The sequence below is a fragment of the Heterodontus francisci genome, chromosome 7 (genome assembly GCF_036365525.1).
Source record: "Heterodontus francisci isolate sHetFra1 chromosome 7, sHetFra1.hap1, whole genome shotgun sequence".
NCBI classification, from domain to species: domain Eukaryota; kingdom Metazoa; phylum Chordata; class Chondrichthyes; order Heterodontiformes; family Heterodontidae; genus Heterodontus; species Heterodontus francisci.
Genome location: NC_090377.1, coordinates 23146326 through 23158774, shown reverse-complemented (window position 1 = coordinate 23158774; position 12449 = coordinate 23146326).

Sequence of the window (12449 nt, the reverse complement as noted above, 5' to 3'; positions counted from 1 at the left end):
TTTGTCCGTGACCTCAAGTGGTCTGTTATTTGATTGTAACTGCAGGGATTGTGACTGGATGAGTAGGTATGAAACAAACCATGGCTTCAGTCTTCACTAAGTTGATTGTGAGAGCAAAACCCTGTGCTGCCTGCACAAAGGAGTCAGATAGCAGCTGAATGTTAAATTAATTCAGTGGAGCTGTATCTTAGGTAACAAGTGCCTTCACTACTTCCTTGGGAAGCAGGAGGGGGCAATCTTTATCATCTGATGTGATTGAGCATTTTATCTGGCACGGAAAATTGGAGACTGGTGTTTCTTGATTAACAGCAGGTACACCATCCTACCACACCCACACCACTGCCAAATTGGATACTCTCTGCAAAAAGAAAAGGGATTTCTGTACTTCTAACAGAATATGGAATATGGAAACTACAGGGAACTTGTTTGGTTCCATTCTGCCTTGCTACATCCTAAGTAAAAATTAGTCTAATTGAAAGCATCTCCACTATGGGATAGTTTACAATTGATAATTATTATTAATTTTCCCTCTAATGGTACATTTTGGAACTTCTCTTAACCTAAGGAAGGAGACTCACCTTAAAAAAAAATCAATTAAATGGGGAAAAAGAAGGATGTGAACGATCATTCTTTGTCATCAATTAGCGCTCTCAATGGCTTAGGGAGTTTGTCCAGAGAAAACATTAAGGGTCCAGGTTCAATCTTCAGTTGGCTTAGTTGGCTGATTGCAGCTGAGGTGGCAGAAATGGTGCAATTGGTTAAGGAGGTGTGTGTGTGTGTGTGTGTGTGTGTGTGTGTTCTCCCCCAGGCCGTTGACTTCCGTGTTGGAGGGGGTCTGAAGATGGCTCCAGCTGAGGCCTGCCACAGACCTTGACGCCATGAGGGACTGGCCCGATCCTCCCTGTGGCGGTGAGGCTCTGTGGCGGCCCCCCTGCCGCTGGGTGATGGGACTTCAATTGAAATATTCAAATCAATAAAATGAATACATTTAAATAGACTTACCTGTGATCTCAAGGGCCCACCCCGATCTTCCCCGTCTGGGGAAATGCGGTGCCACACTGGGGAGGAGGTAAGATTTTCAGTGCGGGAGGAGACAGGGTCAAATAAAGATAATGGGTTTAGGGGATGGTGGGAAGGATTGACCTTTAAACTTTGTGCAGTTTTCGGGGGGGAAGGTCAGATGTAAAAGGCAAGTGTTTTGGGGAGGGAAAGGGCAAGTAGTTATTGTAATTGTTATGGGGGGGGGGGGAAGGGGCATTATAAATTTATTTATTTAATTTTGGGGACGTTACTTATTTAAAAATTTAAATGGGTTGGCAGGGCTGGCTGCACTTTAAATATGGCGCCAGTGCCTGCGCACAGGCAGCTGATACCATTGTCGGCGACAGACAGCCTGCCCCCTCCACATGATTGGAGGACGGGGTGGGGGGTGGTGCTGACCACCCTGGCTGTTTAAATGAGCTGTCATGCAGGAGATTGTGGTTGTGGTTGTCTTTGGTATGCAGCCCGATATTTTTTCAGCTTGCCGCCGAGATAGGTAGCGAACTCTTGAAATCCAGCCCTGTGTATGTGTGTGTGTGTGTGTATGGAGGTGATAACAGGATCAGGCTTGATTCAGATGCCTTCTTGGATTGAATAGCTGGTCAATAGAAAATGTCGTGAATAGTCATTTAGTCAGCCCAGCAAAGAGCTCTTGGAACCATGGACTCATACTCATAGAAAGAGGTTAACTCTCTCAGCAGAGAGTAGGGGGAGGGTTGAGAGGAAACTGTTAAAATAAACAAATGAAAAAGTAATTGATTTTAAAGGCATTCTTTAACCCATGTACTTAGCTGGTTTCCATTAAAAATGCACACACTTCAATTGGAGGGATTAAGGCAGTGAATAAAAGCAGCAGTATTAATTATTGGTGGAAGTTAAACAGATTAGCCATGATCTAATTGAATTTCAGAACGAGGGGTTGAATGGCCTGCTCCTGTTCCTAAATGTGCCTCATAGCAGATGTTCCACAATGAGGATGATTTCCTCTGTGCATTATGTGTAGGAAAATCATAAACGTCTTTAGACAGAAAGAACTTGCATTTATATAACGCCTTTCATGACCTCAGCTTTACAACCAATGAGTATTTTTGAAGTGTAGTCAGTGCTGTAATGTAGAAAATATGGCAGCCTGCAGCACAGCAAGATCCCACAAAAAGCAATTTGGTAATGACCAGATAATCCTGTAACAATTGGCATCTTCTCAAAATGGCAAACTTGCAAATATCAAGTATGCTATAAATGTGTTGAAAATATTATTCAAATGAAATGATAACCAAATGACTGGGAGTCTACAGCAAGGGCAAAAGAATCTAGAGAGCCAAACACATTAGAGAAATGCTGCTTTTGAGCCCATAACAGAAATAGTTCAACAATTTAAAAAAAAGTATGGTGTTCTGAATAGGTGCCAACTGGTCTGCAGAATTATGGCAAATTTGCTGACTAAAGTTTAATTATAAAACCTAATTTCATTTGAAACTGGGTAAAAATAATAGAAATCCATGAACAGAGTTGGACACAGTGCATGGTGAACGTTCCCTCTCAGTTCCTTGCAAATATTTAAAGACAGAAGTTAGTAAGTCTTGTGGTCCTGGCTCTCAAACTTTACCATAATCCAACAGTAATGCTTTTACAGTTTATAGATCAAAACAACTAAGAAAGGATTAGGCCTGGTTCTAACACAAATTCTTTTTCAACAACAAAACCTAAAGTCTAGTGTTACGATCAGGTGAGAAGGGATCGAAAGGCTCCCCTCTTGTCCCTCTCCTTGTTTGACTGCAACAGGGTTTATTTCTTTTCAACAGTGAATGTGCTTACCAATTCAGTGAGCGTTTAACCCTTTATGTGCTATGATCATAAAATAACCAATCAGCCAGGTTTTCTTGAGTTTAGACAAGAAAGAGGTTAGTTTATTACACTTAAAACCTATACCCGATCTAAGCAAAATAATAAACTACACTCTAACTTTCACACTCACACACGCACAAGAATCACACACACAAATAGGTTACAGAATGAAGAAGAATAGTTTGGGTTGGATTAGAGTCCATAACAAGTAAAAATAATATATAGTCTGTGGGGTCTGATAATTCAGTTGTCTTCCAGTTGAATTCATGGTTCTGAAGTCTCTGACTAGTAGAAGTGCACTTGTAGATGGTCCACCTGGTTCAGGGTTTTCTTGGAGACAGTGATGTAGGTGGCTTTCTCCCCAGGGTCTCTGTCTGTAGCAATAGTAGTTTTGGATGTTCTGCAGTCACAGACAGGTTTGGAAACTTGCGATGTTATCTGGAGAGAGAGAGAGAGAGAGAGAGAGAGAGATAGCCCCACTCGGGTCTTGCATGGGTTGGCTCTCAAAAGCTTGTCTGCTGTGTGTTACAAAAACTCCAAGTTTTACACAGAATGGGGAGACTGTCACATGGTTCTCTCAGTAGTTTTTTTTCAATGAGGTCCAAAGTCTAAAACCCAAATCTCTGTCAGGCTGGATTGTGCAATGTTTACCCGCTAGAGGTACGTCTCCATTAGTGAATGCTCCAAGATGGCTTTGAATGTCCTGCTAACGAGGGTGAGACTGGATAATCTACTCAGCTATCCAAGCTGTTGCCCTGGATGGGAGCCTTGTTAGACATGCGTCTCCAATTCGATGTCCTGGAATGTGAGGTATCCCCACAAGCCAAAAGACTTTTGGCCATTATAAATTGTCACCAGTATAGGTAGGTGGTAGGGAAATAAAGGGACAGGTGGGGATGTTTGGTAGGAATATGGGATTAGTGTAGGATTAGTATAAATGGGTGGTTGATGGTCGGCACAGACTCGGTGGGCTGAAGGGCCTGTTTCAGTGCTGTATCTCTAATCTAAATCTAATCTAATGCAAATTATGGTGGCCATCTCAGCTGACAGCTTTTTAAAAGTTTAATGTAGATTTCCAACTGATGAATTAAAAATCATCATTTAGCATAGCATGTTTTCTTGACACTAGCTTCTGCACAGTTGGAAGTTGCACAAACTGAAGGAAAGTACAGTGTCAGTGTTGAGTAGAGTTCTTACACATATCCTTTACTTCACTTGTGTTTTCTCAGGACCGCAGGTGAGGAAAGTTCAGCTTCAGAAGCAGCTCAGAAGAATTGGAAAAGGTTGACAGATTTTGGTGAACATTCCCACCTTCACCTAAGGCAAAAGGGCCTGTCGGCTCTAAAGCTGCGAGACACTATTGAACTGTAATTCCACGATTCCCAGTGCAAAGCGGTGTTCTCAGGAACCACATCTTGGGAAATCGCAGACTGGGATTCTCCAGCCCATTCATTTGAACAAGTGGAAAATTATAGGTTGCATTCCTGTGATTTTCTGAGATGGGGTGGCAGTGCCAGATCGCAATGGCCCGGATTTTTCAGTAGAAATGATGGCGAAACTGTTAGTGTTCGCCATCATTACTCCATTGAAACTGACAGCAACTTTGGGAATCTGCACATGTGTAGCATAACACGGAAGTCCAGAAGTTGCTGTCAGTGATTCTATGCTTCTCCAGAAGGTGCACTGTTGAGGCAAACCCCCAGACTGCAATCAGTGACAAATCAATGGAATTGATGAGAACTTCCACTCTTAGACTGTTAGGTACGCAATAAAAATCTGTGAAAGGTTAAAATTGTTGAATGAGATGCCGTTGGATATTTAACAGCATACTAACTTCATAATTACTGCTGAACACCCTCACTGGCCCTGAAAAAGCTAAGTTTATATCTGTGGAATGTCAAATTTCTCCATAATAACAAATAATTCCACATATTTTTAAAGAAGTACTTCTTTGAAGTTTGTTTATCTTTATTTGCACTTCTATCAATCCAATTATAAACATTTATTTTGCTATCTGAAAATTTAAATTAAAAGTGAAGGATATTAAGTGCTTTTAACTTTGTGGTTTGCTGTGGTTTACTTCAATGTGATTGGCTGCCTACCTGCTTGCTGACATTATTGCTGCTGCATGCCTCGAGATCCCCTTGACTTGGCACCAGATTTAAACTGCTATTGGGAAAGAGGAAATCATGCCACAGAGATCACTAGATCTTTGTGGGCAGCTTACTTTGAGGTCAGCGGCAAGTACCCTTGCTTCATTGCTGATCGCAAAATCCAGGCCAATCATTCTTGTTCCATCGTGCTACAAGATTGCAGATTGAGAGACTCCTTTCAACAAAAAAAAATCACCCTTCTTAGTAAAGCTTGGAGAAACCAGCGACTTTGGCCAAATCTATAATTAATACATTTTTCTTTCATTGAAGGGTTTTTGTGGATTGTACGATGACATGCTGAAGGTAAGGATATCTGTAAAGGTTATTGCACCCATTGTAGTGTACGATAGTGATTATGTTTCAGGAATTGTTTCTAGCTCTCAGTGGATTATGAAAGTCTTGAGAAAAATCTTGCAATACTAGTGGTTTTATATATATTTAATGACAGGAAACAATGTATACAACTTGCAGTTAGACTGTACAAACACTTCCATGGTTTAATTCTATTGCATTATCCTCACTACAAAGCCATAGGTTAATGATTCAACAACATAGGAGCATGGTGGAGTTAATACTTGGGCTTGGAAAACTTAAAAGCATATTGAAAGTTTCCAAACTTTAGTCCCAAACAAATGTTACAGTTGGTATGGAGAGTGTGTTCACTTTCAAAGTAAGGGTGTTGGAGCACAGGTATGATTGTCAAAGTCATCACATTTTGACAGGCAGAAGGACAGGAAAGATAAAACGATCTTATTCTTGGATGAATATGATGAATCTTCCATGTTTGCTGAACCAAAGATTGCTTTCACTCCTCTCCACAGGGAGAATATTAACCAACATGGTGCCTGCAACAGAAACTTCCGCTTGGAGAATGAAGGCATTGGTTCGAAAATTTGTTGTATCAGTAATATTTGTTCCTGTTGTTTTTGGTGCTTCTGTATTTGCAACTCCTAAAAGAAAATGCAGCCTCTGCATTCTGACTGAACACAATAGCCCTGATTAGAGGGGAGGTCCCGGCTTCACTTGGTGAGTCCGAATCCCACAGTGACTTCGGTTTTGAATTACTCTCTCGCTTCAGGTATGCAAAATCTCTATGGAGAAGAACAGTACTTCCATTTTGAATGTGGCTGCAAGCCTGTCAGATTCCAAAATATCACAAGAATAAAATCTAAGACAAGGTAGTTATACCCAAATGCTCCCAGTCAACATATTTAAAATTGAGGTCTGCCAAACAATAACATTACTTTAAATTACATGTTGAGTCATTACATTAGAAGAACAAGGAATCAGTCTTTCTATTCCATCATCTCTTTCAGAAAATTACAGGAAAACACTTTTTGAAAAACAAATCTTGGAAAAAAATCTAAATATAATTGCACAATTTGCCACGTTGCATCTAACGTGAAGGGAGGTCAAGGCATATCATAAATCTGTGAACATCTTGGTATGTACTGTACTCGGTGGAGCCATAAGTATGCATGAAGAGGGAGAACAGTTTGGGGCTCAGTGGTCACCCACGTCATCGTAACAGCAAAGATGGAAAGCATTGTGAGCTTTGCATCACCCATATCCACTTCGTAAAGTAATTGCTTTGTGTCACGCTTGATTTAATACCAGTGCTAGGAGGAAGGTTGGAGAGCTAAATCTTCATTGAAGATGATCAGACAGCTGGCCTATGGTGTGATGTTTGTAGTAAGAGAAACCAACCTTAGCTGGTAAAGACTCAACAACAACAAGGCAAAGGCACGGTGGGCCGACTGGTTTTCTTCTGTGCTGTCTGATTCTAAAACAACTTGAATTTCTATGGGACTTCAATCAGTTACACTGCTTTTATGCCAATGGGAAATGATTTGTACCCGCTGGTGGTATGGAGAGTTTACGACATAGTGTTTCCTGGCTCCACTAATTTCCACATCCGTTGAAGTAGTGATTGGTGTAAATCCTGTGTCAACAGGTGTAATCTGCTACATTGCATGCAATTTAGAGTGAAGCCTTTAAAAATCAGCTCCGGCAAAAACTGTGACAGCAGACTGAGGGGCAAGAAGGAAAGGAAGGAGCAGTGTTTGGTACATTCACTTGACTTTCAAGTCAACTTCACTGAGGGCCTTATCAAGCATTTTCTGATACTTTTCAAGCATCCCTACCACAGGAGCAGCTGGCACTCGCAACCAAAGAAGACAACATGGCATAGCAGAGGATGCCATAATCACACCCACTTAGACCTCCAAGCAACCCCCATCAACAACAACATGTATTTATATAGTGCCTTTAATGTAATAAGGTGTCCCAAGGCACTTCACAAGACTATTAGAAAGCTAAATTTGCCACCAAGCTACATAAGGCGAGATTAGGGCTGATGACCAAAAACTTGGTCAAAGGGATAGGTTTTAAGGAGCATCTTAAAGAATGAAAGAGAGGTAATGAGGCAGAGAGGTTTAGGAAGGGAATTCCAGAGCTTAGAGTCTTGGCAGTTGAAGGCATGGGTGCCAATGGTGGAGCAGTTAAAATTGGAGATGATCAAGAAGCCAGAATTAGTATAATGCAGATATCTTGGAGGGTTGTGGAGCTGGAGGAGATTACAGAGATAGAAAGGGGTGAGGACATGGTGGGATTTGAAAACAAGGAGGAGAAATTTAAAATTGAGGTGTTGCTTAACCAGTAACCAATGTAGGCCAGTGAGCACAGGGATGACAGGTGAACGGGACTTGGTGTGAGTAAGGACATGGACAGCAGAGTTTTGGATGTCAAGTTTACAGAGGATAGAATGTGGGAGACCAGTCAGGAGTGAAGTGGAATAGTCAATTCTAGAGGTAACAAAGTTAACTCTGTTTCTCTCTCCACAAATGCTACCAGACCTGCTAAGCAGAGTATTTTCAGCATTTTCAGTTTATATTTCAGATTTACAGCATCTGCAGTATTTTCCTCTTGTGATAATTTAGTGACACTGGAGAAGTTGAGAGAGGTGGTGGTGAGTTAGAGCTGGGTGTCATCAGCGTACATATGAAAACTACCGCTGTGTTTTGGATGATCTCACCGAGGGGTAGTATATAGATTCAAGGAAATTGATATCAGAGATGGCCACTGATTGAGACCATGGCAGTAGAGTGGCCAAATCATGGCAGTAGAGGGCAAGTTTAAAGAAGTGACTGTGAATGTGGATAGGAGAGTTTACATGAAGGAAGACAGGACAGCTGTGAATTCAGAGGAGAGAGTGGAAGGGAACCCACGATAGCGATTGAAATCCTTGAGGGTAAGTAATTGCTCTTTGCAGAGTCTGAAGAAAGAAAGGGAGGATATCTCAGTGAGAAGCTCAGGTAGAGCTTGGGAAAGCGGTAAACAATGAGGATTTTAAAGAGACGAGAGAGATGGAACAAGGTGATCAATGTTTGACTTGGTGATAAGGATCACACTGCAGTGGCAAAGGTGAGAGGGCTGAAAGAGACAGGAAACAGATTGGTGAGGTTAGCACCCAGTGAGTATGCTGCCTCCTTTTTGATTAAAGTCTATGCCTCCTAGTTGCCCTCTCACTAGAGTATGTTGCTCAATCCTTTCTCGCACCAAGAATCTAAGCACACCACAAATATCTTCATCCTTCTTCTTTCAAAGGCCTTCACTAGTAATGGATTATTACACTTTGTGTAAAACATGCTCCACTCAACTTCCTTCCTTTACTCCGATGTTTCCTGGGTCCACCATCAGCTATCAGCTTATCAATGCTTACCTGAAATTGGCTCCCTCATATGCCAGTATCTCAGAGTGCAATTTTAGGGTCATGATTTTTAAAACCAGTGTGTTTTGGTATTGCATGCTGTCCGGTCAGTGGTGCCATCTTTCGGATGAGACATTAAACTGTCCGCCCTCTCAGATGGACATCAAAGATCCCACGGCACTATTTTGAGGGAGAGTAGGGCAGTTTCTCCTCTTGGTTTGATCAATATTTATCCCATAACCAACATCACTGAAGTAGATTATTTGAATATTATCATATTGTGGTTTGTGGGAGCTTGCTGTGTGCAAATTGGCTGACAGGCTGCCTTACAACAGTGACCACACTTCACAAGTACTTTATTGGCTGTAAAGGGCTCGGTGGAGTCCTGGGGTCGTGAAAGGCGCTAGATAAATGCAAGTTCTTTTCATTCTTACCGTAGTGTGTAATTTGCTTGGGTCAATTTTGTCTGCTATCTTAATAATCTTGAAAACTTCAGTTAGATTATCTCAGGTCTCCACAACCAGTGAACTAATACATCGGTGGGGGAGGAGGGGGGCTTCCTGTCGGCCATCTTGAATTTTAATTTGTACTTACATCTACGAGGGTGCCTCCATCTTGAGGTGCCCCCGAGGTCTCCAACCTGCTTTAGCAGTGCCCACCTCTCTTGGTGGGTGCTGCTGAGGCTTCACAGCTGCTGGCCTGCTGATTGGGTAAATGCCCACAGTAAAACTGCTGAACCGACAGCCCGACACCGGGGTCTTGAAGCCTGTGGTAAAATTCAGTCCTAGGTTCTTCAAAGGTTAAAGAGAACTAATTATGAAACATTTGATAGTGGAATCAGTGATTAAAACAGATGGTAGATTCTGAGGCAAACATGTACAGTATTTAATTGACATTGCTGTCGAACTAGTGCTGTAAGCTCATTGCCAAATAAATCTGAAATTGGAACACCAAGATCTGTTAGTATCAGCAACCTGACGTATACACACATTAATGGGAACAAGGATTTAAATTTTATATGTGGCCCCTGAGGTTAGCCCTTAAAGGTCATTGAAGCATCATAAGTGGGTTGAGAGAAGAGTGACAAGGAAGATTACATCACTTAGGACCCTAAGGTTTTGAAAACAGACTCACAGAAATATATTTGTATTTATTAGACAAAAGGAATGAGTAATTTAAGTGGAAATAAATGATTTAACTTGTCCTATGAGCAAAGGAAGCGGAAGATGGCAACTGCAAAATTAATAAGCCTCAGGCAGAACTAGAGATTTGGAGGTTTTTTATGCCCTCACTCAGAGTACTGGGAATATGGAATTGACTTATAGTTAAAGCAGTTAGTGTTACACCAATTAGCATCTTTAAAATAATCCAGTAAACTATTCAATTAGGAATAGGTTAAGAGACAGATAGATAAGCACAGACAGAATAACTGAATATTGTGTGGAACATGATGGTTCCTGAGAGAAATATCTCGATTTATTCAGCAATCCTCTAGTCCAAATGAAATCTGTCCTAGTGCGTGCACTGTCTGGAAAATTGGCACAACAATATTGTAGCCCTATCTCCAGTCAAGTTGGGCTCCCCACAGTCAGTGCAGGATTGGTGAATTGACTCTGTTAAGCCAAGCAAGGCAACTGGTTAACATGTGTAATGCAGGGTGTAAGGTGGCCTGGTACGTTTGTTTGATTTCCCAACACAGAAACTTTTCCAGAAGAGAGGAAATTAGTGAGGTGCAGTCCCCAAGAGTGTGGATTGTACATGGGCTGTGGAAGGAATCAATGTGATGGGCTTGAGGTGTCTTATACTATGCTTTCCTATGTTCCTCACTGGAAGCAGATCAGGAAGGGGGAGGGGGAGTTTAAGTTTCAGCAACCATCATTGATTTTATGTTTAGCTGTGAAGTGAAAAGGTTATTGCAAATCTCAAAGGACACATTAAATATTATGTTACAGTCTAGGCTACATATACCTCTGTAAGTAGCTCCATTGATGGTGCTGCATAACACTAGTTTGTTGCAGCCTTTCAAAGCTGTTGTTGCACTATTCTTCAACTAACCCATTCCACAGACAACTATAACAAAGATTAACACCATAGCATAGTAATGTGTGCCTTTGAAAGTGTAAAATATTAATCATAAGCTGCTGTTTTCTGTTTCACTGCTGTGATGATGATTGCGAATTATGACAGCACTGCAAAATTGTCAAACAATTGTGCCCCTGGGAACAATGAGAATTGCACTTCGGAGGCACCTTTGAGGTTTCCATACTATGCTGAGCTGACACACTCCAGGCATCTAAGAGAAAAGACTGCTAAAGCACAATCGCTCAAAATTGAAGATATATTAACAAAAAAATACTCAATTAATAGGATACTTCAAACACATAAAATAAATAGTGCATTCTGATGTTGGGTTGTGTCCCCACTCTTGGATTGCAAGGTCAATTTTTAAAGACTCTTAACAGAAATAAAGCTTGATCCCAATCTACTTGTATAAACACTGGCTTTGCTAACGTTGCTATGGAGACACAGCTGCCCAACTGGCTCCAGTTTTTGGAAACTGTTAGTTCAGAATATTTTGTTTGACATTGTCACTGAATATTTAGCAGCCTGCGTTCTTCTGCTCAAATTCAGTTAAACTCTTCTTTTCAAAAATTTGCCCAGTAAAACAAATAAACATCAAAAAATTAGCAAATGGGGGCTATCATAGTAACAGTCACTTTCACAATGTCACTGATGTAAGAGATTATATAACAAATTGGCCTCGAGACAAGGACTATGGGATTCAGAAAAGCGCCAAGAGACAAAAATGTAATCTCATTTTTTCTCTGCGTAATACTTTATTTGAAAGAATACTTCAAGTTAAGGATTTCCAAAGCTTCTGTCCTGGTGAATTAGTTGAAAAATACTTTCTTTTGTATCTAATTGTTTTCCCTTTTATTAAAATAAATACCATTTAATGACTGGCCTCCAAATTAGGGGAACCATCTTCTCATTACAATAAACAGTCTCTATTTATATCATATATAATAAATAAAAACAGAGAGTGCTGGAAATACTCAGTGGGTCTGGCAGCATCTGTGGAGAGAGAAGCAGAGTTAACGTTTCAGGTCTGTGACTTGAAGGGAAACAATGGGGAGTGGAGGCCATTGCCGGCAATCGGCAGGAGGACTCTTAGGGAGGGAGCAACATTGGGCGGGATAGTCCTGTAGTGTGGGAGCTCATAAGGTGGTGGTCCTTTAAGGTGGGGGGTGGAGGAGAAAGCAGGAAACTATAGGCCAATTAGCATAATATCTGTCATTGGGAAAATGCTAGAATCCATTACTGAGGAAATACTAGCAGGACATTTAGAAAATCATAATGCAATCAGGCAGAGTCAATATGATTTTATGAAAGGCCAATCGTGATTGACAAATTTATTTATAGTTCTTTGAGCATGTAACAACCAGGGTGGATAAAGGGGAATGAGAAGATGTGGCATATTTGGATTTCCAAAAGGCATTCATTAAGATACCACATAAAAGGTTACTCCAACAGTTTACTGCAGCAACGCACTAAGGCTACTCAGGCAGCACCTTCCAAACCCATGACCTCTACCAACTGGAAGGACAAGGGCAGCAGACGCATGGGAACACCACCACCTGCAAGTTCTCCTCCAAGCCACACACCATCCTGACTTGGAACTATATCGCCGTTCCTTCACT